Source organism: Somniosus microcephalus, chromosome 3 (assembly GCF_052327205.1).
Source record: "Somniosus microcephalus isolate GS21.2 chromosome 3, FLI_Smic_1.0, whole genome shotgun sequence".
Lineage (NCBI taxonomy): Eukaryota > Metazoa > Chordata > Chondrichthyes > Squaliformes > Somniosidae > Somniosus > Somniosus microcephalus.
Window position 1 is genome coordinate 372,911,243 of NC_140989.1, and position 25,625 is coordinate 372,936,867.

At 46.7% G+C, this 25,625-nt stretch overlaps 1 pseudogene across 1 annotated transcript in view; it reads right to left on the reverse strand.

Annotated features, from left to right (window-relative positions):
* Positions 1 to 18,755, reverse strand: part of LOC147122444 (netrin-G1-like) — a 28,709-nt pseudogene extending 9,954 nt beyond the window's left edge. The window contains exons 1-3 of the transcript XR_015077748.1: positions 18,095 to 18,755; positions 11,148 to 11,320; positions 763 to 789 (exon numbers count right to left, since the gene is read on the reverse strand). The product of XR_015077748.1 is annotated as a netrin-G1-like (transcript). The remainder of the gene's footprint in view (positions 1 to 762; positions 790 to 11,147; positions 11,321 to 18,094) is intronic.
* Between the last annotated feature and the right edge of the window lie 6,870 nt (positions 18,756 to 25,625).

The window sequence follows — 25,625 nt, forward strand, 5'->3', positions numbered from 1 at the left end:
ACCCTGCTCACACCCAGACTCTGCTCACACCCAGACTCTGCTCACACCTACACCTGCTCACACCTACACCTGTTCACACTCAGCCCCTGTTCACACTCAGCCCCTGTTCACACTCAGCCCCTGATCACACTTACACCTGCTCACACCTACACCTGCTCACACTCAGCCCCTGCTCACACCTACACCTGTTCACACTCAGCCCCTGCTCACACTCAGCCCCTGTTCACGCCTACACCTGTTCACACTCAGCCCGTTAACACTCAGCCCCTGATCACACCTACAACTGCTCACACCCAGACTGTGCTCACACTCAGAACCTGCTCACACCTACACCTGCTCACACCTACACCTGCTCACACTCAGACCCTGCTCACGCCTACACCTGCTCACACTCACCCCTGCTCACACTCAGCCCCTGCTCACACCCAGCCCCTGCTCACACCTACACCTGCTCACACTCAGCCCCTGCTCACACCTACACCTGCTCACACTCAGCCACTGCTCACACCTACACCTGTTCACACTCAGCCTCTGCTCACACTCAGCCCCTGTTCACACCTAAACCTGTTCACACTCAGCCCCTGCTCACACTCAGCCCCTGTTCACACTCAGCCCCTGCTCACACTCAGCCCCTGCTCACACCTACACCTGTTCCTCGGTCAGTGAGACATGAGGGAGGTTTGAGGGGAAGGGTTTGTTCCAGATACTGAAATGGGCTCTGGGTCAGCAGGTCACAGGTCAGAGAGCGTAGGTCCTACTTACGGCCACTCGCGACGGTGTCAGGGAGGCCTGGAGAGGGAAACAGAAACAAAGAGAGTTAGAGAGAGGTCTGATTAACAATCTGTCTCCATAAACACACTAATCCAACCCATCACATGGAGTGTTGATGAGATGGACCTCACTCAAACTCAGGAACAATGAAGTGATGGGGATTGGCGGGCTGCATCCTCTGAGCGCTCACACCAGCCCTGGGTCACACCAGCTAGAGATGCTAAAGAGCTGATGGAAGGTGAGCCTGAGGTTAGTCCATGGCTCCGTTCCCACTCCGTGTGATTAGTGTGTAAGTCCGCAGGGTTAATAGGTAAGGGTGTCAGTCATCACACAGACCCCTCGCTCACTGCCCAGTCCTCTCACTGTCTGTATATTGATCTCGGGACATTCCACACACAGCAATGGCCACAGATGTCCCTCACAACCTTCACTTCCTGATCTGCTTCAGATATTGTTACACAGAGGCTTATTCTCCTTTCACCCTCCCCAGCTGTTCCCCAGATGTTCATCCAGCCATTAACATTCCATTCTCACATCAGTCTACACCTCACTGCTGGCTCTGTATCTGTGTGTGTGTCCGGAGAGAGATTTCAGCAAATTTCACCCATGGGCTATTATAACCTCACCCTCTACATAATGCCAGCGATTTCAGCTCGCTCACTGACTCCCACATCACATTGATAGAGGCGCTCGAAATCAGGAGGGGTTTGATCGAGTAAATAAGGAGAAACTGTTTCCAGTGGCAGGAGGGTCGGTAACCAGAGGACACAGAGTGAAGGGAATTGGCAAAAGAACCAGAGGGGAGATGAGGAGAATGTTTTTACAGCGAGTTGTTGTGATCTGGAATGCGCTGCCTGAAAGGGCGGTGGAAGCAGATTCAATAGGAACTTTCAAAAGGGAATTGGAGAAATACTGGAAGGGGAAAGATTAGCAGGGCTGTGGGGAAAGAGCAGGGAGTGGGACTAATTGGAGAGCTTGTCTCTTTATTTCCTTCTCTTCCTTTCTGTTTCTTTCTTACTCACTTTCTCTCTCTCTCCTACCCTCTTTCTATCTCCCTGTTTTTTCTCACTTTCTGTTACTTGTTTTTTACCTTCTCTTTCACGCTTTCCTTATCTTTATTCTGTTTCTCTTTTTCACTCTCCCCCTCACTTCCCGTCTCTCCCTCTGCCCTCACTCTCCTTCTCTATCTCTCTCCCTCACTCTCTCTCTCCCTCCCCCCCTTCCTCTCTCTCTCCCTCGCTCGCTCCCTCCCCCTGTTGTGTATGTACCTTTAAGGGAATAACTGGTCTTAGACTGCAGTACCGGCAGTGACCACCTCTGTATAAAAGGCCCTAGCAGGCTTCTGTAGTTTCAGTTTCAAGCTGCCTCTTGTTCTGTAAAGTACCTGTTTTAACTGTTCTCCCGAAGTCCGTGTATGATTGAAGCGCGGACTTTACAGTGGCGACGAGTAAGTTCGAACTCACCTGCAGTGTGGCATCATCTCATGGGGATCTCGCCTGAAAGGAAGGTCCTGGAAGGTCGTAGTCTGAGCAACGGGCATCGACCGAGGGCAACCGCCCAAAGAATCCATCGGTGTTTGGAGAATTGCGGGAGAGACTGTGGTTCCAGCGAATCGTGCTGGTAGCAGGTAGCGCGCTGACCCTTCCGGACTGCGGCGGGCTCAAGCTCGATCAAGCGGCTCTACAAATCGGGCTGCGCAGCGTCGCCGGGAAAAGAAAACAAGAGAGAGAGGGTGGAGCACACAGGGCGCGGTCGGTGCTCGAGAACAGGACAGCGGAGAGAAACTAAACGGGGGGGAAGGAAAGCGAGATGCGCCGAAGCTGCGGGTCGCCGCCATTACCCCGTAGAACGCTAGGAGCAGCGTGGCAGTAAGGGGAAGAAACAAAAGCGTGGGAGGTGCCATTTTATCCCATTGGGGAAGAAGCAAAAGCGTGGGAGGTGCCATTTTATTCCATTGGGGAAGAAGCAAAAGCGCGGGAGGCGCCATTTTCAATCGCCCAAGATGCCGAAAAGTGGCAGTATCACTGCTTTCGACAACGAGGTAGAAGACTGGACCACGTATGTGGAAAGAATTGAAGTGTACTGCAAGGCAAATGAGGTGGCCAATGGAAAGAGGGCATCGGTATTATTAAATCTGATGGGTGCGAGTACGTACGGCCTATTGCAGAATTTAATTACCCCAGCTAAACCAATGGAGAAAAGTTTTGAGGAGATTGTTCATATCTTACAGGAACACCTAAGCCCTACACCACTGCTGATAGCAGAAAGATTCAAGTTCCATAAAAGAAACCAGCACAAAGATGAGAGCAATGCTGACTATCTTACGGAACTACGCAAGTTATCGAAGCACTGCCAGTTCGGAGCAGGACTGGCAGACACCTTACGGGATAAGTTTGTCTGCGGGCTCCAGAGTGAAGGAACCCAGAAGCGACTACTTTCAAAAAAGGACCTGACGCTAGAACAGGCTTTCAGCGTGGCAGTATCCTACGAAGCAGCAGCACGGGGAGCTGCGGAAATACAACAGAAACCACAAGAATACAGCGCTAACGAAATGGCGTATGGTGCCGAAAAGTGCTATCGCTGCGGCAGAACAACCCATGAGCAGAAGGACTGCTGGTTTAAAGACAAAATATGCAGGCAATGTGGGAAAATGGGACATATAGCAAGAGTCTGCAGGTCGGGAAAGAAGACCAACACGACAAGAACTACTAAGGAACAGTACAGGAAAGTAAAGAAACTGACAGATAGTAGTTCAGAAGATCAGGAGAGTGATAAGGGCTCCGGGAGCAGGCGACTAAGTTGTTTAAAGTTACACAACGTGATCGCAAAAGAAGATCACTGAACCATTTGGGTCACCCTCATGATAGCAGGGTCCCCAGTGAAGATGGAATTGGACACAGGATCAGCCCTAACTGTCATGAATCGACGAGACTATGAGCGGCTATTTTCATACATACCCTTAAAGGACACGTCCATTGTATTGAAGACATACACGGGGCAAAAGGTCTACCCCAGAGGAAAAATAAGGGTGCCAGTTGAATATAACGGAAAGGAAACACAGAAACTATACATGTATATACTACGAGATGGAGGACCACCATTATTGGGACGTGAATGGATCCGAAGACTACAATTGGATTGGCATTCCATTCTGGCACTAACTGTGACTGACAAAAAAGATGATGACGTCGCACCTGGACGTCTGTCACAAATTCTATCTGATGCAGAAGAGGTGTTCCAACAAGGACTTGGGACTCTAAAAGGAGTAAAGGCAACCATAAAGATTGAGGATAACGCAACCCCAAAATTTTTCAAGGCCAGACCGGTGCCATACGCGATACGCCCAGCTGTGGAAGCTGAACTGGAGAGTCTGGAGCGTTCGGGGGTGCTGTCTAAGGTGGACTGGAGCGAGTGGGCCACACCCATCGTTCCTGTAATGAAGAAAGCATTGAGCAGCACGCCTGGGGAGCCAAGGAAGGTTCGCATCTGTGGGGACTTCATGGTGACTGTGAACCCAGTCCTGCACACAGTACAGTATCCCCTTCCGCAGATAGAAGATATTTTCGCCTCGCTATCTGGAGGGAAACGTTTTACAAAGATTGACCTGGCTCAAGCGTATCTACAAATGGAGGTGGAAGAAGCATCTAGGAAATACCTCACGATAAACACTCACAAAGGCCTTTACCAGTACAATCGACTGGTATTTGGGGTAGCATCGGCCCCGGCTATGTGGCAGAGGGCAATGGAACAAGTCCTGTAAGGGATCCCGGGGACCCAGTGTTATTTGGACAACATCCTGGTTACGGGCGAAAATGACAGTGAACACCTTGCCAACCTGGAACAGGTGCTCACGAGATTACAAGAATATGGGCTACGAGCCAACCGTCCCAAATGCGAGTTCTTCAGGAGACAAATCTCGTATTGTGGCCACATGATTGATGAGGAAGGGTTGCATAAGTCGCCGGACAAGATTGAGGCTGTAGTCAAGGCTCCAGCACCAGAAAGTGTGTCGCAACTGAGGTCGTTCCTCGGGTTGGTGAACTACTACCATAAGCTCTTGGCGAATTTATCTACAATTCTGCACCCATTGAACGCCCTGCTTCAAACTGGAGTAACATGGAAATGGAGTGATGAGTGTAAGCGTGCCTTTCAGGAATGTAAATGCCAAATCACTTCAAAAGAAGTATTGGCCCACTACAACCCAACACTACCGATTCGGTTGGCATGTGATGCGTCACCTTACGGCATTGGAGCGGTGCTGTCACACAAATTCCGTGATGGTTCAGAGAGGCCAATAGACTTTGCATCGCGCTCGCTAACCTCAGCCGAGCGCAACTACGCTCAGATTGACAGGGAGGCCCTCAGCCTGGTGTGTGGGTTGAAGAAGTTCAATCACTATCTGCACGGGCAGAAATTCACCCTACTGACTGATCATCAACCCCTGGTCTCAATTTTTAACCCAAACAAGGGCGTTCCGGTGATGACGGCGCAACGGCTGCAAAGATGGTCACTTTTTCTAGGGGCACATCAGTATGGCATAGAGTACAAAGTTACGAAACAACATGGAAACGCTGATGGGCTGTCGCGCCTACCGTTGCCTACGGCGGAAGAAGCACCTGCGGTGGACCCTGTGGAGATATTCCATGTGACCATAGTCGAATGTTTGCCTGTTACAAACGCAAGTATTGAGAAGGAAACCCGAAATGACCCGACACTCTCTCGGGTCTATGATTTGACGGTGAAGGGATGGCCAGCATATGGCGACTCACTGTTGCCAGCATTCTCGCCAAGGAGGGAACAGCTGTCAGTGTGCCGGGGAACCTTGATGTGTGGATCCCGAGTGGTAATTCCACCCAAGTTGAGAGATAGAGTACTCAATGAGCTTCACGAGGGTCATGTGGGAGGGGTAAAAATGAGAGCCTAGCCAGGGCATTTGTGTGGTGGCCGGGAATCGATCAAGAAATCGAGGATATGACCAAGAGATGCACAGGATGCCAGAAGGTCCAAAACGCTCCACCACAGGCCCTGCTACATCCATGGGAGTGGCCCTCATCTCCATGGCAACGGGTACACATTGATTTTGCTGGTCCATTTATGGACTCAATGTTTCTAATTGCTGTGGACGCCCATTCGAAATGGCCAGAGGTCATTAAAATGTCCTCCACCACCACGGAGAAAACTATTGCAGTCCTAAGAACCATCTTCGCCAGGAATGGGTTGCCAGAACAGATCTGTTCCAACAATGGCCCACAGTTTGTGTCTGAGGATTTCCGGAGGTTCCTGAAGAATAATGGGGTGAAACATTACACATCTGTCCCATATCATCCAGCCACAAATGGATTGGCTGAGAGGTTTGTTCAGACCTTTAAAAAGGCCATTAAGGCAATGTATAATGACGACATACCACTGCAACACAAGGTGGATAACTTCCTGTTTGCTTACCGGAATGCAATACATGCAGTAACCAACCAAACTCCAGCCGTACTGTTTTTTAACCGGAGACTAAGATGTCGCTTGGATTTGCTCAAACCAAACATAAGACGAGATATTGACGATAAGCAGTTCCAGCACATAAATGAGAAGCCAACCAGGAGCTTCAAGATAGGGCAACCAGTCTTGGCCCGCGACTACCGAACAGAAAAATGGCAGCCAGGCACGATATGCACACAGCAGGGACCACTAATGTACACAGTGGACGTTGGAGAGAGCATCGTGAGACGCCATGCTGACCAGATTCTAGAGTCACAGGAACAAGCCAAACCTGTACCACAAGCATGTGCACCTGGTAATGAGCCCGAAGTACAGATTGCGTCTACCTCAGAAGCAGGGGTATTGGAAGCTGACGAACTAACCAATGACAATGAGCCAGAATTGACTCCACCGCCAGAACAGGATACTCGAGAAAGGCGCTATCCAGTCCGGATCAGGAAGCCTCCTCAAAGACTGAACTTATAAATGACTATTTCAGTTGATGTATATATTACTGAGGAAATTGTAATTGTAATTAGTTATTATTTAGTTGTTAAATGAATGTTATGTACTGTTTATCTAAAAGGGGAGGAATTGTTGTGTATGTACCTTTAAGGGAATAACTGTTCTTAGACTGCAGTACCGGCAGTGACCACCCCTGTATAAAAGGCCCTAGCAGGCTTCTGTAGTTTCAGTTTCAAGCTGCCTCTTGTTCAGTAAAGTACCTGTTAAACTGTTCTCCCCGAAGTCCGTGTATTATTGAGGTGCGGACTTTACACCCCCCTCTCTCTTTCTCCCTCTCTCCCTCCCCCCCTCTCTCTCTCTCTCTCCCTCACTCTCCCCCTCCCCCCTCATTCTCCCTCTCTCTCTCTCTCTCCCCCCCTTTCCCTCTCTCTCTCCCTCTCTCCCTTTCCCTCTCTCCCTCCCTCTCCCTCTCCCCCACATTCTCCCTCACTCTCACTACCCCTCTCCCCCCCTTCCTCTCTCTCCCCCTCTCCGTCTCCCTCCCCCTCTCTCTCCCTCTATCCCTCTCTCTCCCTCTCCTCTCTCTCTCCCTCTTCCACTCTCTCCCTCCCCCTCTTCCACTCTCTCCCTCCCCCCTCTCCCTCCCCACTCTCTCCCTCCCCCTCTCTCTCTCTCTCCTTCTCTAACTCTCTTGCTCACTCTCCCCCTCTCCCTCTCTCTCCCCTCTCATTCTCCCTCTCTCTCCCTCCCCCTCTCCCCTTCCTCTCTCTCCCTCTCTCTCCCTCCCCTCTCTCTCGCTCCCCCTCTATCCCTCTCTCTCCCTCTCCCCTCACTCTCTCTCTCCTCTCACTCTCTCTCTCTCCTCTCACTCTCTCATTCTCCTCTCACTCTCTCATTCTCCTCTCATTCTCCATCTCTCTCTCCCCTCTCTCCCCTCTCTCTCTCCTCTCACTCTCTCTCCTCTCACTCTCTCTCTCCCTCCCTCTCTCTCTCCCTCTCTCTCTCCCTCTCTCTCTCTCTCCCTCTCTCTCCCCCTCTCTCTCCCTCTCCTCTCACTCTCTCTCTCTCCCTCTCTCTCTCTCTCTCCTCCCTCTCCCCACTGTCTCTCTCTCTCCCTCTCTCTCCCCCTCTCCCTCTCCCTCTCTCTCTCCTCCCTCCCTCCCCCTCTCCCTCTCTCTCTCTCTCTCCCTCTCTCTCTCTCTCAATTCAATTCAATTCAATTCAATTCAAATCGCTTTATTGGCATGACAAGGTACATCTTATGTTGCCAAAGCATCGAAAAACATTTATGGTTGAACACATAAATGCAGATCTATCCATACAGTGTACAAACAGATATATCCCTGAGTGTATAAATATACATTCGTATAATTTGTATAAACACTTTTCTTAGGTTTAATGGTTGTCCCTCTGTTTATGGCAAGCTGTAACATAGTGTGCCGCTAAGGTTACACAATTTCTCTGTTCCCCTAGTAGGTATGGGAGTTTTTGGTCGTCATTCAAATTTCTGAATTCAGGGCATATTTTTGTGAATTTTGGGTAGAAATTCTCCCTGATGCCCTGATATTTTCCACAAGCTGTGAGGAAGTGCATCTCTGTCTCCACCACTCCCTGACTTGCAGTGAGAGCATATCCTGTCCTCTCTTGGCAGCCGGGTCTGTCTGTGTCTGCCTTTTTCGATGGCCAGGCTATATTCACTAAGTCTGTACATTGTCAAGGTTTTTCTCAGTTTGCTATCCTTTACCATGGTCAGGTATTCAGCCATGTTGTATTGTCTGTTTAGGGCCAAGTAGCAATTGAGTTTGTTTTGGGTTTTTGTTGTTTCTGCCCAATATGACAGGTATTTTTCCTTTTGCTTAGTGACAATTGTGTTGGGTCGAATTCTCTGTGCTACGATGTCACTGTCCTGGGGCTGGTTATTGTTAGTAGTGTTAATAGTTACTTCACTGAGTCCCAGGACTAGTTGACTGAGGGTATTCTTCTTTATGGTCCCCTCTTGGCATTTCAGGGCTTCGTAATGATAGCAGTGGCGGTTGTTCATTTTTAGGTGTTTCCAAAATTTGGTGGCTCTTTTTTGGATAGTAATTATTAATGGATATTGGCCTAGTTCTGCCCTGCATGCATTGTTTACGGTTTTCCTTTGAGTCCGGAGGATACTTTTAAAGAATTCTGCATGTAGGATCTCAATTGGGTGTTTGTCCCATTTTGCAAATTCTTGTTGTGTTAGCGGTCCCCACACCTCACTGCCATAGATTGCAATTGGTTCAATTACTGATTTAAAAATTTTGAGCCAAATGCTAATTGGGATTTCTATTTGGATTGATTTTTTAATGGCTTAGAAAGCCCTTCTAGCTTTCTCTTTCAGTTCATTCACAGCCAGATGAAAATTTCCTGTAGAGCTGATTTTTAAGCCCAAATATGTGTAGTTAGTGGTTTGTTCAATTTTAGTTGTTCCTAGTGTGAAATTTATTCTGGGTCCCTGATGTCTGGATCTTTGCTGGAACACAAGGACTTTGGTTTTTTGGGGGTTTATTGTCAGGGCCCAGGTCTGACAGAACGACTCTAGCAGATCCAGGTTCTGCTGTAGACCCTCCTAAGTTGGTGACAGCAGAACCAGGTCATCTGCATAGAGGAGGAATTTAACCTTGGATTCATATAGGGTGAGGCCGGGTGCTGTAGATTGTTCAAGTAGTTTTTCCAGTTCATTTATGTAAATATTAAAGAGTGTCGGTGAGATGGGCGAGCCCTGCGTCACATCACGCCCCTGTGGGAAGTATTTTGTTTGTTTGTCTCCAATTTTAACTGCACATTTATTGTTTGTATACATTGATTTAATTACATCATATGTTTCCCCCCCCTACACCACTTTCAATAAGTTTCAAGAATAGACCGTCATGCCAGATGGAATCGAAAGCCTTCTGGAAATCTATAAAGCAGGCAAAAATTTTGCTTTTGTTTTGATGAACATGTGTGTCAATTAGGGTCTGTAGGGTGAAGATATGATCTGATGTTCTATAGTTTGGTAGGAATCCAATTTGGCTTTTACTCAAGACATTGTGCTCCTCAAGGAAGTTTATAAGTCTTTTGTTTATGATACTACAGAATACCTTCCCCAGGTTACTGTTTACACAGGTGCCTCGTTAGTTATTTGGGTCAGCTTTGTCTCCACTTTTGTATATGGGCGTTATGAGTCCTTTGTTCCAGATATCAGGGAAGTAACCGACACTCAGAACCAAGTTGAAGAGTTTTAGGATAGCCAATTTCATTTTATCGTCCGTGTGTTTAATCATCTCGCTTAAGATACCGTCTGCACCGCAAGCTTTTCCCTGGTCGCAGGTCCTTGAGTTTTTCAACTAGCTCTTTTTCAGTTATTATGGGGTCTATCGGGTTTTGGTTATCTTTTATGGTCAATTCGAGCATTTCCAGTTTTTTGCATATTTGGTATTGCTCTGGGCTTAGTGTGTTTTTCTGGTCTAATTTTTCAAAATGGTTTTCCCATTTGTCTCCGTTTTGAATGGCCAATTCGCCGTGTTGTTTTTTGTGTAATGTATTCCAGTTGTCCCAGAAACAATTGGAATCAATGGATTCCTCAATGGAGCTGAGTGTATTCTTAATATACTGCTCTTTCTTGGTTCTGAGTGTTTTTTTGTATTGTGTTAGTGCCTGACAATAAGTAAGGCGTAATTCCTCGTTTTCTGGCTGTCTGTGTTTTTGGTTTGATATTTTTCTGAGCTTTTTTCCTCATGTTCTGGCAATTTCTCTCCCCTTCTCTATCTCTCTCCCCCCTCCCTCACTCTCCCCTCTCATTCTCCCTCTCTCTTTCTCCCTCCCCCTCTCCCCTTCCTCTCTCTCACTCCCTCTCTCTCTCTCTCTCCCTCTCTCTCTCTCTCCCTCTCTCCGCTCTCTCTCTCTCTCTCCTTCCTTCTCCCTCTCTCTCCTTCTCTCTCTCCCTCTCTCTCCCCCTCACTCTCTCTCCCTCTCTCCCCCTCTCACTCTCTCTCTCCCTCTCTCTCTCTCCCTCTCCCCCTCTCTCCCTTTCTCCTGTCTCTCTCTCCCCCTCTCCCTCTCTCTCACTCTCTCTCCCCCTCTCACTCTCCCTCTCTCTCTCTCTCCTCTCTCTCTCTCCCCCTCTTTCCCTTTCTCCTGTCTCTCTCTCCCCCCTCTCCCCTCTCTCTCACTCTCTCTCCCCCTCTCACTCTCCCTCTCCCTCTCTCTCTCTCTCCCACTCCCTCTCTCTCAGTGGGCTGTGGGCTCGGACTCTGTTCCTCTTCCCTGGGTCTGGACAATCTCCCGCTGGGATCTCGCTTTCCACATTAACACAATCACACCATCCATTGGGTTGTATTTTGGAGTCGATGCGTTGCGGGGTGTTGGGCTGAGAATGAAATCTGAAGCGATCTAGTGCCGGCACTGGGCCGGGCCGGGAAGCTCGGGTTACTCACACACATTGACCGTCCCTTTGGGGATTGGGAGGTACGAGCCCGCTCTCCACGCTCCGCATTGAAAGCCTTTCTTGCATCTCCCGCAGTCCGGCCCCGTCGTGTTGTGCTCGCACTCGCAACTCAGCTTCCCCTTCTCCAAGATACAGTTGTTGGCGTGAAGATTGCACTTACACCTGGCAAAAAACAAGGGCAGCTGCTTTCAAATGGGCTGAGCAGCTGGGTTAGACTCGGGACTCTCCGCTCCGGGACTCCGCTCTCCCTTTCCCAGCTCAGCCCTCCCGACACCAACACTTTTCTGACACTTATTGCATTTCAAACTGTTCCAGACCCCTCAGAGCAAGAGCTTGCATTGATAGAGCGCCTCTCACCCTCAGCACATCCCACAAACATAGGAAACATAGAAACAAAGAAGATAGGAGCAGGAGTAGGCCATTCGGCCCTTCGAGCCTGCTCCACCATTCAATGTGATCATGGCTGATCATCCAAATTCAGTACCCTGTCCCTGCTTTCTCCCCATATCCCTTGATCCCTTTAGCCTCAAGAAATATATCCAATTCTTTCTTGAATATATTTAATGAACTGGCCTCCACCGCCCTCTATGGCAGAAAATTCCACAGGTTCACCACTCTCTGGGTGAAGAAATTCCTCCTCATTTCAGTCCTAAGTGGCTTACCCCTTATCCTTAGACTATGACCCCTGGTTCTGGACTCCCCGGCCATCAGAAACATCCTTCCTGCATCCAGTCTGTCCAGGCCTGACAGAATTTTATAGGTTTCGATGAGATCCCCTCTCAATCTTCTAAACTCCAGTGAGTATAAGCCCAATCAACACAATCTCTCCTCATACGTCATTCCTGCCATCCCAGGTATCAGCCTGGTGAATCTTCGCTGCACTCCCTCCATGGCAAGAACGTCCTTCCTCAGGTAAGGTGACCAAAACTGCACACAATACTCAAGGTGCAGTCTCACCAAGGCCCTGTACAACTGTAGCAAGACATCCTTGTTCCTGTACTCGAACCCTCTTGCTACGAAGGCCAACATACCATTTGCCTTCTTAACCGCCTGCTGCACCTGCATGCTTACCTTCAGCGACTGGTGCACAATAACACCCAGGTCTCTTTGCACTTCCCCTTCTCCCAATCTATTGCCATTCAAATAATAATCTGCCTTCCTGTTTTTGCCACCAAAGTGGATAACCTCACATTTATCCACATTATAGTGCATTTGCCATGTTTCCGCCCAATCACCCAACCTGTCCAAATCGTACTGGAGTTTCATGACATCCTCCTCACAGCTTACCCTCCCACCCAGCTTTGTGTCGTCTGCAAATTTGGAGATATTACATCCAACTCCCTCGTCCAGATCATTAATATATATTGTGAACAGCTGGGGTCCTAGGACCGATCCTTGCGGTACCCCACTAGTCACTGCCTGCCACTCGGAAAACGACCTGTTTATTCCAACTCTTTGCTTTCTGTCCGCCAACCAGTTCTCTATCCAAGTCAATACCTTGCCCCCAATCCCATGTGCCTTAATTTTGCACGCTAATCTCTTATGTGGGACCGTATCGAAAGCCTTCTGAAAGTCCAAATACACCACATCCACTGGTTCTCCTTTATCTATTTTACCAGTTACATCCTCAAAAAATTCCTTTTGTAAATCCATGTTGACTTTGTCCAATCCTGTCACTGCTTTCCAAGTGCTCTGCTATTACATCTTTTATAATAGACTCTAGCATTTTCCCCACTACCGATGTCAGGCTTACCGGTCTATAATTCCCCGCTTTTTCTCTACCACCTTTTTTGAATAATGGGGTAACATTAGCTACCCTCCAATCCATGGGTACTGTTCCAGAGTCTATCGGGTTCTGGAAGATGACCAGCAATGCACCTACTATCTCTAGGGCCACCTCCTTAAGTACCCTGGGATGTAGACCATCAGGCCCTGGGGATTTATCGGCCTTCAGTCCCATCAATTTTCCTAACACCATTTCCCTACAAATACTGATTTTTTTCAGTTCCTCCCTTTCATCAGTCCCTATGTTCCCCGGCATCTCTGGGAGGTTATTTGTGTCCTCCTTTGTGAAGACAGAACCAAAATATGTATTTAGTTGGTCTGCCATTTCCTTGTTTCCCATTATAAATTCCCCTGATTCTGACTGCAAGGGACCTACGCTTGACTTCACCAATCTTTTTCTCTTCACATATCTATAAAAGCGTTTACAGTCAGTTTTTATGTTCCCTGCTAGCTTACTCTCATATTCTATTTTCCCTTTCTTAATTAATCCCTTTGTCCTCCTTTGTTGACTCCTAAACTGCTCCCAATCCTCAGGATTATTGCTTTTTCTGGCCAATTTATATGTCCTCTCCTTGGATCTTATGCTATCCCTAATTTCCCTTGTTAGCCACGGTTGAGTCACCTTTTTTACTTTATTTTTATGCCTCATTGTCTGTAAAGCGCTTTGGGGCGTCCTGAGGGCGTGAGAGGTGCTATAGAAATGCATTTCATTCTCCCTTAACAATCTCTCATCATTAAAAATATACTCTGCTTTTCTATTTTTCCTACCAAAGTGGATAACTTTACATTTCTCCATTTTTCCATGTTCTTGCCCACTCACTTAGCTTGTCTATATCCCCTTGAAGCCTCCTTGCATTCTCCTCACAACTTACATTCCCACCCAGCTTTGTATCGTCAGCAAACTTGGATATATTACATTTGGTCCCCTCATCCAAATCATTGATGTAGATTGTGAATAGCTGAGGCCCAAGCACTGATCCTTGCGGTACCCCACTAGTTACAGCCTGCCAACCCGAAAATATCCCATTTATTCCTAATCTCTGTTATCTGTCCATTAACCAATCCTCAATATTACCCCCAATCCCATGAGCCCTAATTTTGTTTAATAACCTTTAAATATTTTGCATCTGTCTTCACTGTAGAAGACACTAACAACATCCCAATAATGGATAATCAAGGGGCCACAGGGAGTGGGGAACTAAAGACAATCACTATCACTAAGGAAATAGTACTCAGTAAAATAATGGGACTAAAAGACGACAAGTCCCCTGTACCAGACGGTCTGCATCCCAGGGTCTTAAAAGAAGTGGCTGCAGAGATAGTGGATGCATTGGTTGCAATATACCAAAATTCCTTGGACTCTGGAGAGGTCCCAGCGGATTGGAAAACCGCTAATATAACACCCCTATTTAAGAAAGGAGGGAGACAGAAAGCAGGAAACTATAGACCAGTTAGCCTAACATCTGTCATTGGAAAAATGCTGGAGTCGTTCATTAAGGAAGCAATAGCAGGGCATTTGGAAAAACATACTGCAGTCAAGCAGAGTCAGCATGGTTTTAGGAAAGGGAAATCATGTTTAACAAATTTGCTGGTGTTCTTTGAGGATGTAACGAGCAGGGTGGACAAGGGTGAGCCAGTGGATGTGGTGTATTTAGATTTCCAGCAGGCATTCAATAAGGTGCCACATAAAAGGTTACTGCATAATGTAAGAGCTCACCGAGTTGGGGGTAATATATTAGCATGGATAGAGAATTGGCTAACTAACAGAAAGCAGACTCGGGATAAATGGGTCATTTTCTGGTTGGCAAACGGTAACTAGTGGGGTGCCACAAGGATCGGTGCTGGGGCCCCAACTATTTCCAATCTACATTAATGACTTGGATGAAGGGATCGAGTGTAATGTAGCCAAGTTTGCGGATGATACAAAGATGGGTGGGAAAGCAAGTTGTGCAGAGGACTCAAAGAATCTGCAAAGGGATATAGACAGGCTAAGTGAGTGGGCAAATATTTGGCAGATGGAGTATAATGTGGGAAAGTGTGAGGTTATCCACTTTGGCAGGAAAAATAAAAAATAAAACTATTATTTAAATGGAGAGAGATTACATAATGCTACAGTTCACAGGGACCTGGAGGTCCTTGTGCATAAACACAGAAAGTTAGCATGCAGGTACAGCAAGTAATCAAAAAGGCAAATGGAATGTTGGCGTTTATTGCAAGGGGGTTGGAGTATAAAAACAGGGAAGTCCTGCTACAACTGTACAGGGTATTGGTGAGACCACACCTGGAGTACTGCGTACAGTTTTGGTCTCCTTATTTAAGGAAGGATATACTTGCATTGGAGGCAGTTCAGAGATGATTCACTAGGTTAATTCCAGAGATGGGGGGTTTGACAGATGAGGAAAGGTTGAGCAGGCTGGGCCTATACTCATTGGAGTTTAGAAGAATGAGAGGTGATCTTATTGAAACATAAGATCCTGAGGGGGCTCGACAGGGTAGATGCAGAGAGGATGTTTCCCTTCATGGGGAAATCTGGAACTCGGGGGCACAGTCTCAGAATAAAGGGTCGCCCTTTTAGAACTGAGATGAGGAGGAATTTCTTCTCTCAGAGGGTTGTAAATCTGTGGAATTCTCTGCCCCAGAGAGCGGTGGAGGCTGGGTCATTAAATACATTTAAAGTGGAGATAGACAGAGTTTTGCAAGGTAAGGGAGTGAAGGGTTATGGGGAGCGGGCGGGGAAGTGGCTTTGAGCTCTAGATCAGCCATGATCTTATTGAATGGCGGAGCAGGCTCGAGGGGCCAAGGGGCCTATTCCTGCTCCTATTTCTTATGTTCTTATGTTGTGTGACACCTCATCGAATGCTTTTTGAAAATCCAAATACACCCCATCCACTGGTTCCCCATTATCTATTCTGCTAGTTACAACCTCAAAAAACTCTAACAGATTTGTCAAACATCATTTCCCTTTCATAAATCCGTGCTGACTCTGCCCAAGCCTATTATTATTTTCTAACTGTCCTGTTACCACGTCCTTAATAATAGATTCTAGCAATTTCCCTACTACTGATGTCAGGCTAACTGGTCTGTAGTTCCCCATTTTCTCACTCCCTCCTTTCTTAAATAGTGGGGTTACATTTGCTACCTTCCAATCCGCGGGAACTGCTCTAGAATCTATGGAATTTTGGAAAATGACAACCAATGCATCCACTATCTCTGTAGCCACCTCCTTCAAAACCCCAGGATGTAGACCATCAGGTCCAGCGGATTTATTGGTATTCAGTCCCGTTAATTTCTCCAGCACTATATTTTTACTTATACTAATTTATTTCAGTTCATCATTCTCGCTGGACCCTTGGTTCTCCACTATTTCCAGAAGTTTCTTGTGTCTCCTTCCGTGAAGACAGACACAAAGTATTTGTTTAATTTCTCTGCCATTTCCTTATCCCCCATTATAATTTCTCCTGTCTCAGCCTGTAAGGGACCCACATTTACTTTCACTAATCTTTTTCTTTTTACCTACGTGTAGCTTTTACAGTCTGTTTTTATGTCTCTCACTAGTTTACTCTCATATTCTATTTTCACTTTCTTTATCAATTTCTTGGTCCTCCTTTGCTGAATTCTAAAATCCTCCCCAATCCTCACACTTACTACACTTTTTGGCAACGTTAAAAGCCTCTTCCTTTGATCTAATCCTAACTTTAACTTCTCTTGTTAGCCACGGTTGGACCACTTCTCCTGTGGGGTTTTTGTGCCTTAAAGGAATGTAAATTATGTAATAATTCGATGTGCTAACAGCATCGAGCCGCTGTTTAACTCACTGCGAAGGTGAAGCTTCACAATCTGCAGATTGTACCTTGCACAGTCAGCAAGTTGGCAGTTCTGGGCACTGTTTGCTAAACTAAGCAGAAACCCAGAGAGTTCCTTGGAGTCACATTAATGGCAGTGTAAACATTTCACTGCTCCTGTTCTCCAATTAGTGTCTGAAGATTCTCCGCAACTAAAAGCTGGAGCGAGTCTCCCAGAAGCTGAGTGTAGGATAATGAGGGAATGGCTCCGAGCCCCGGAGATTGTGTGATGGGTGAAGGGGAACTCACTGACCCAGACTGAATATAGATTGAACACGAAGGGAGCGTTCAGTCAGAATAATTCATCAAATCAGGAAGGGCTTTGATAGATTAAATAAGGAGAAACTGTTTCCAGTGGCAGGAGGGTCGGTAACCAGAGGACACAGAGTGAAGGGAATTGGCAAAAGAACCAGAGGGGAGATGAGGAGAATGTTTTTACAGCGAGTTGTTGTGACCTGAAAGGGCGGTGGAAGCAGATTCAATAGGAACTTTCAAAAGGGAATTGGGGAAATACTTGGAGGGGAAGATTTGCAGGGCTGTGGGGAAAGAGCAGGGAGTGGGACTAATTGGAGAGCTCTTTCAAAGAGCCGGCACAGGCACGATGGGCTGAATGGCCTCCTCCTGTGCTGTCTGATTCTCTGACTCTCTGAATCCTGATGAGACTGGAGGTCGGCAGTGTTGAGAGTAAAGGGACAGATTCTGCTCGCTCCGTGCTGCTCGATTGGCTGAACACTGAGCAGGAAATCGCTGCCTCATCACCAGCCAGCCAGCAGGACTCTGAAAGCTCGCTAACGAGCCCATCCCCAGGGGCAGGGGGAGCTGTCACAGTGCTGGTCTGTGCACACTGTCACTGAGCCATTCAGGGAAGCTTTCACACCCCACACAGGGGCAGCTGACGGTTCCGAGTGGGCCGGGGGAGGGATCCCGATCTATCGCTGGAAAACCTCCCCAGTTACCGAGCGCCCACATCAGCGACTCGGAGCAGAAGCGGTGAGGAGCTCTCACCCTCCGGGAATCTCCGATAGACTGAGAGCCACTCCAGATGTTAGACCCGATAGAGTGTCCTCCAGGTGTTGGCCCTGATAGATTGCCCTCCAGATGTTGGCCCTGATAGAGTTTCTCCAGATGTTGGCCCTGTGAGTGCCCTCCAGATGTTGGCCCTGTGAGTGCCCTCCAGGTGTTGGCCCTGTGACTGTCCCCCAGATATTGACCCTGTGAGTGCCTCCCCAGATGTTGGACTGACACGGCGCCCCCTGGGTGTGAAATGTGGGGTCAGCGACTCTGGCCAGAAGGGGCGAGGAGCTCTCACCGCCCGCGAATGTCCAGGTTGGAGATGGCGTAGAATTATTTGGAGAGGTTGTGCTGGTCAACACTGGTGGCCCCAGTGGCCGGCCGGAGCAGCCTGAGCCGCAGGTCGGTCAGGGTGAAGAAGTCCCTCAGGTCCTTGGTGGTGTCCAGCTGGCCGTACAGCGAGGCCATGTCGCGGAGACGGGGCCCCCCGAACAGGGCGAAACGCTCCTGGATCTCGAAGCGAACCATCTTGTCCCTCTTCCACACATAGCCCCTGGAGTACTCCTCCGTGCAGATGATGTCCAGCACCAAGGCCGGGCTCAGATCCCGGGCCGTTCTCGGCTCCATCCCGAAGGAGTTGAGGCAGTCGGCCGCGTAGAACTGGTAGGGCTGCCACGTCCGGCCGTGGTCCAGAGATTTCTCCAGGACCATCTGCTCCGGCCGGCCCGACTCGAAGGTGATGACGATGTCCTCGGTCAGCTCGATGCTCTTGCCCCAGGACAGAGTGATGTTGATCAGGAGGGGCTCGGGGAAACTCCTCCAGGAGACACTTTGCCAAAAGGTGTTGGGAATCCGCCCCTCGTCATCCAGCATCAGCTCGGGCGGGTGTGCGAGCTCGGGCGTGTGAGCGTCACACTCGTTGTTGCACATGTACGGGTTCTCCTGGAAACGGAGACGGGAACAACGCGGGTTAGATACAGAGTAAAGCTCCCTCTACACTGTCCCATCAAACACTCCCAGGGCAGGTACAGCACAGGTTAGATACAGAGTAAAGCTCCCTCTACACTGTCCCATCAAACACTCCTGGGGCAGGTACAGCACGGGTTAGATACAGAGTGTGGTGATTATTCCTTGATTAGTAAAAGTATTATGATTCGTTGTTTGTTAACTGCCTTGGGATGTGTGTTGTAATCTCATTGGTAGTTGATGATCACATGATGTGTTGTGGCTACCTTAAATTCAGTCCTTTTCTAGCCTTAGTTGGGACTGGATGTAGAAAGATATGCTGCTAATTTTAAAGTTAATAAAGCCTAACTTTGGAAGGCAAATCTATTCTTTATTTCAATTTATTAACTTTTTGTTAGAATGGAGCGATATCTTCAACCAGAATGATTCAAGGCTGACCCCAATTCTGCTGGAGTGGATGATAAATGGAAACATTGGTATTGTACATTTAACAACTTTTTGGGCGTGTTGGATCAAGAGGCTCTAAATAAGCTGAATATGCTGATCAACTACATTGACCCGGATGTATATAAATATATTTTGCACTGTAAAACTTATGAAGAGGCTATTTCTACATTGGAGAAGATTTTTGTTAAACCAAAGAATGAGGTATTCGCACGTCATCTTCTATCTGCCCGTAGGCAGCAGGTGGGAGAATCTTTGGATACTTATTTACAAGCACTTCGGTGCCTTATTGTTGACTGTAATTATAAGGCTGTGACGGCTGAAGAACATAAGGACGAATCGGTACGGGATGCTTTTATTAATGGATTACTGTCTAGATCAATTCGTCAGCGGTTGTTAGAAAATAAGACTCTGGATCTTAAAAGTGCTTTTGAGCAAGCTTCTACATTGGATGTGGCTCAGAGAAGTTCGGATTCTTATGCTCTTTTTAATCGGCCTGCGACTATGGTTTCGGCAGTTTCGGATGAAAAGGAATTATGTGGACTTAATGGGAGTGGTTTACTAGATTTTGAAACAGTTTCTACTTCGGCGGCCGTTGCCTCTAGGATTCAGAAGTGTTATTTTTGTGGGAATATCCGGCACCCTCGTCTGAAGTGTCCTGCTCGGGAGGCTGTGTGTAGTAAATGCGACAAGAGAGGTCATTATGCACGTGTGTGCAAATCATCAGCTCCACCTCCTCCCTCAGGTTCAATTACCTTCCCTCCTTCTGGTGTGGGAGGGTCTTCCTCCACTACCTCTTCTGTGACTATTCAGCCTTTAGATAGGGCGTTTATTGCATCAATTTCTGCTGCATTTGCTCATGGCCTAAACAAAGCTATAGTTACGGCTCAAGTTAATGGGTTGGAAGTGAAGGCCCTTATAGATACGGGCAGTACTGAGAGTTTTATAAGTCTTCAGTTTGCGAAGGAGAAGCATTTGAAAATTTCGCCTGTTACGTATCAGGTGTGTATGGCTCAGACGACCCTTATTTCACAAATAGCTGGTTGTTGCTTTGTGAAAATGGTTCTTCTGGGTAATACGTATACTGATATACGCCTATCTGTTTTGCCTAATCTCTGTGCGGATATTTTGATTGGACATGATGTTCTTCAGTTACACGAGTCTCTTAGTCTTTCATTTGGAGGGACTAAGCCACCTTTATCTATTTGTGGATTAACCTCTATCTATTCCTCCATTATCACTTTTTTCTAATTTGATGTCGGATTGTAAGCCAATTGCTACCAAGTCAAGAAGATATAGTAGTCAGGATAGAGAATTTATTCATTTTGAAGTTCAACGTCTCTTATTGGAAGGAATCATTGAACCTAGTTGTTCGCCTTGGCGAGCACAGGTAGTTGTCACGACTAATGAGAGACACAAGAAACGAATGGTGATAGACTATTCCCAAACTATTAATAGGTATACTCAATTAGACGCGTACCCTTTGCCTAAGATTGATGAGCTTATCAATAAAGTATCTCAGTATCAAGTTTTTAGCACTATTGATTTAAAGAGTGCTTATCATCAGATTCCTATTGTTAAGAAGGATCAACCATATACGGCCTTTGAGGCTGGTGGAAAGCTGTATCAGTTTTGCCGAATACCATTTGGTGTTACTAATGGTGTTGCTTGTTTTCAACGGGCAATGGATGCTTTTATAAGTGATAACTCTCTCTCTGACACCTTTTCATACTTAGATGACATCACAGTGTGTGGCAAATCAAGGGTGGAGCATGATTCTAATTTAAAAAGATTCCTTCAAGCTGCGGAAAAAGTTGGTTTAACTTTTAACAAAGAGAAATGTGTCTTTTCGACTACTGAGGTAAATTTATTGGGGTATATTATTTCGGGAAATAAGATTAAACCAGATCCAGAACGTCTGCGACCATTGATCGATTTACCTTGTCCTACTAATTCTAAGGCTTTGCACGAGTTGTTGGACTGTTTTCTTATTATTCTAATTGGATTGCAAATTTTTCACGGAAGATCCGGCCTCTTATTCGGGTTACGACATATCCTCTATCATGGGAGGCCAGGACATGTTTTGAGAATTTTAAAAAGGATATTTTAGGAGCAGTTGTGCATTCCATTGATGAGCAGGTTCCCTTTGTGATTGAGACGGATGCTTCGGATTTTGCAATTGGGGCTACTTTGAACCAAAATGGAAGACCTGTGGCCTTTTTCTCACGTACTTTGAATAATAGTGAAAAAAGACATTCCTCAATAGAAAAAGAGGCATACGCAATAGTAGAAGCATTGCGTAAATGGAGACATTATTTATCGGGGCGACATTTCACGCTGGTAACTGACAAAAATCTGTGTCCTTTATGTTTGATGTTAAACATTTTGGAAAGATTAAAAATGATAAAATAATGAGATGGAGGATTGAGTTGGCATGTTACCATTTTGACATAGTTTATCGTCCGGGGAAGGATAATGTTGCTGCTGATGCACTGTCGAGGGCTTATTGTTCGGTGATTCACGGAGATACGCTTATTAATCTTCACAATGCCTTATGTCATCCTGGGGTTACGAGGATGATACACTTTGTACGCAGTAAGAACTTGCCTTTTTCAGTTGAAGACGTCAAGCGGATGACTTCATCATGTTCTATCTGTGCTCGGTGTAAACCGAATTTCTTTAAGCCTCAACGAGCTCATCTTATAAAGGCTACTTCTCCTTTTGAACGTTTGAGTGTTGATTTTAAGGGACCTCTTCCTTCAACTGCTCAAAACCGATATATATTTACTGTTGTGGATGAGTTTTCAAGGTTCCCTTTTGCTTTTCCTTGTGCAGATGTATCAGCTGCTACAGTTATTAAATGTCTGACTCAACTTTTTGTCATCTTTGGGATGCCTGCATATATCCATTCGGATTAGGGAAGTTCTTTTATGTCTTCCCAGTTGAAGGAATACCTTCAGAGTCGGGGAATTTCTACTAGTAGAACTACCCCGTATAATCCCCAGGGTAATGGACAGTGCGAACGATACAATGGGGTGATCTGGAAGGCAGTTATGTTGGCGTTGACATCCCGGAACCTTAAGAATACACAGTGGGAAATGGTGCTGCCTGATGCCCTGCATTCCATTAGATCACTGCTTTCAACGGCTAGAAATGTGACCCCCCATGAAAGGCTCTTTAACTATCCGCGGAGATCTACTACGGGATATTCGGTACCTTCATGGCTTACTATGCAGGGACCTGTGTTGCTTCGACGCCATGTTAGATTGTCAAAATATGACCCCTTGGTGGAGGAGGTGGAGCTGTTGGAGGCAAATTCCCAATATGCTCATATTCGATTCCAAGATGGGAAAGAAAGTACTGTTTCAATTAAAGACTTGGCTCCTTGTGGGGGCCAGCCCTCTTCTGAGGATATTAATAATGGTCATGATTCGGATAAGGTGGATGCTGTTACAGATACTATGAATATTTCCAATCCGATTGCAGATAATCATACTTCTGTTAGTCAGCCTTTGGTAGATGTTTATGACCGTCCCAGTTCATCTTCTGATGGGATTTCTAATCCGGAAACCGTTGAGAATCGGGATATGGATAGCCTTCCTGTTGAAGATACTTCTGTGCCTTCTGGCGTGGGAGGGCAAGGAATTTCACCAAGGTTAAGAAGGTCGACACGAACAAGATATCCGGTCGACCGATTGAAAATGGACTTTTAAATTGATCATGTTTTAAAAATTGTTGAAATATTATAGTATATTGTTTTAGTTGAGAGATACTTAATACTTATGTGTAATGTTATTATTTGTTGTTGTTCATTTAGTATTGTGTTATGTAAATAGTTTTATTCTCGTGCATAGTTTAGTTGTAAATAATTAATTGTAAATTGTAAAAGTTATTAGGAGTATATTTTAAAAGGAGGGGTGAATGTGGTGATTATTCCTTGATTAGTAAAAGTATTATGATTCATTGTTTGTTCACTGCCTTGGGATATGTGTTGTAATCTCATTGGTAGTTGATGATCACATGATGTGTTGTGGCTACCTTAAATTCAGTCCTTTTCTAGCCTTAGTTGGGACTGGATGTAGAAAGATATGCTGCTAATTTTAAAGTTAATAAAGCCTAACTTTGGAAGGCAAATCTATTCTTTATTTCACAGAGTAAAGCTTCCTCTACACTGTCTCATCAAACACTCCCAGGGCAGATACAGCACGGGTTAGATACAGGATAGGGACAGGATAGGACAGAGTCAACATGGATTTACAAAGGGTAAATCGTGCTTGACTAATCTATTGGAATTTTTTGAGGGAGTAACTGGTAGAATAGATGGGGGAGAGCCAGTAGATGTGGTGTACCTGGACTTCCAAAAGGCCTTCGATAAGGTCCCACATAAAAGATTAGCATGGAAAATTGAGGCTCATGGGATAAAGGGGAAAGTTTTGGCGTGGATAGGGAACTGGCTGTCAGATAGAAAACAGAGAGTTGGAATAAACGGCTCATTTTCTGAATGGCAGGCAGTAACAAGTGGGGTACCACAGGGATCTGTCCTGGGCCCCCAGCTGTTCACAATTTACATTAATGACCTGGATCAGGGAGTCGGATGCAGCATTTCCAAATTTGCAGACGACACTAAACTAGGAGGGGGGGTGGGCTCAGAGGAAGAGACCAGGAAGCTCCAGAGCGATTTGGACAGACTGGGCGATTGGGCGGATAAATGGCAGATGCACTATAATGTGGACAAGTGCGAAGTTATCCACCTTGGGTGCAGGAACGGGAGGGCAAATTATTATTTAAATGGCAATAGATTGGGAGAGGGGGAAGTACAGAGAGACCTGGGTGTTCTTGTACACCAGTCACTGAAGGCGAGCATGCAGGTGCAACAGGCGGTCAAGAAGGCAAACGGTATGCTGGCCTTCATAGCAAAAGGGTTAGAATACAGGAACAGGGATACCTTGCTGCAGCTGTACAGGGCACTGGTGAGACCACACCTCGAGTACTGTGTACAGTTTTGGTCGCCTCATCTGAGGAAGGATGTTCTTGCCATGGAGGGGGTGCAGCGGCGATTCACCAGGCTGATACCAGGAATGGCGGGAATGACCTATGAGGAGAGACTATGTAGTTTAGGGATGTACACACTGGAGTTTAGAAGATTGAGAGGGGACCTCATAGAAGTGTATAAAATTCTGACAGGTCTAGACAGACTGGATGCAGAAGGAATGTTTCCCTTGGCGGGTGAGAACAGAACTAGAGGACATAATTTAAGGATAAGGGCTAAACCATTTAGGACAGAGATGAGGGGGAATTTCTTCACTCAGAGAGTGGTGAACCTGTGGAACTCATTGCCACAGAGGGCAGTGTACGCCAGCTCATTAAATATATTTAAGAGGGAATTAGATATATTTCTACGGGCAAAAGGGGTTAAGGGTTACGGAGAGAAGGCGGGGACGGGATACTGAATTAAAGGATCAGCCATGATCTCATCGAATGGCGGAGCAGGCACGAAGGGCCGAATGGCCTACTCCTGCTCCTATCTTCTATGTATCTATGTATCTATGTAAAGCTCCCTCTACACTGTCCCCATCAAACACTCCCAGGGCAGGTACAGCACGGGTTAGATACAGAGTAAAGTTTCCTCTACACTGTCCAATCAAACAGTCCCAGGGCAGGTACAACACAGGTTAGATACAGAGTAAAGCTCCCTCTACACTGCCCCATGAAACACTCCCAGGACAGGTACAGCCCGGGTTAGATACAAAGTAAAGCTCCCTCTACACTGTCCCAACAAACACTCCCAGGGCAGGTACAGCACGGGTTACATACAGAGTAAAGCTCCCTCTACACTGTCCCATCAAACACTCCCAGGGCAGGTACAGCACGGGTTAGATACAGAGTAAAGCTCCCTCTACACTGCCCCATGAAACACTCCCAGGACAGGTACAGCTTGGGTTAGATACAGAGTGAAGCTCCCTCAACACTGTCCCATCAAACACTCCAGGGCAGGTACAGCATCGGTTAGGTACAGAGTAAAGCTCCATCTACAATGTCTTAAAATCCAGGAATATCCACACACTCAGAGATTTCTTAATAAAACTGTACGTGCTGCATCGCACTGCACTGTGTGCTGGACAGTTAGACAGCTGGGTAATTATATCGCTGTAGTGTCGAAGAATGATGTTAGCTGTCGAACTAAAAATAGCTTCACGCCACTGAAATATTTAGAGATCTGAATTATTAACATGGACAGGATTTGGAAACAACAGCAAGAATCTCACCTCATCATCCCCGGGAGCGATTCCTCATCACTGGGAGAGATTCCCCGTCACTGAGAGCGAGTCCCGTCACTGGGAGCGATTCCCATCACTCGGAGCGATTCCTGTCACTGGGAGAGATTCCCTGTCACTGGCAGTGATTCCCTCTCACTGGGA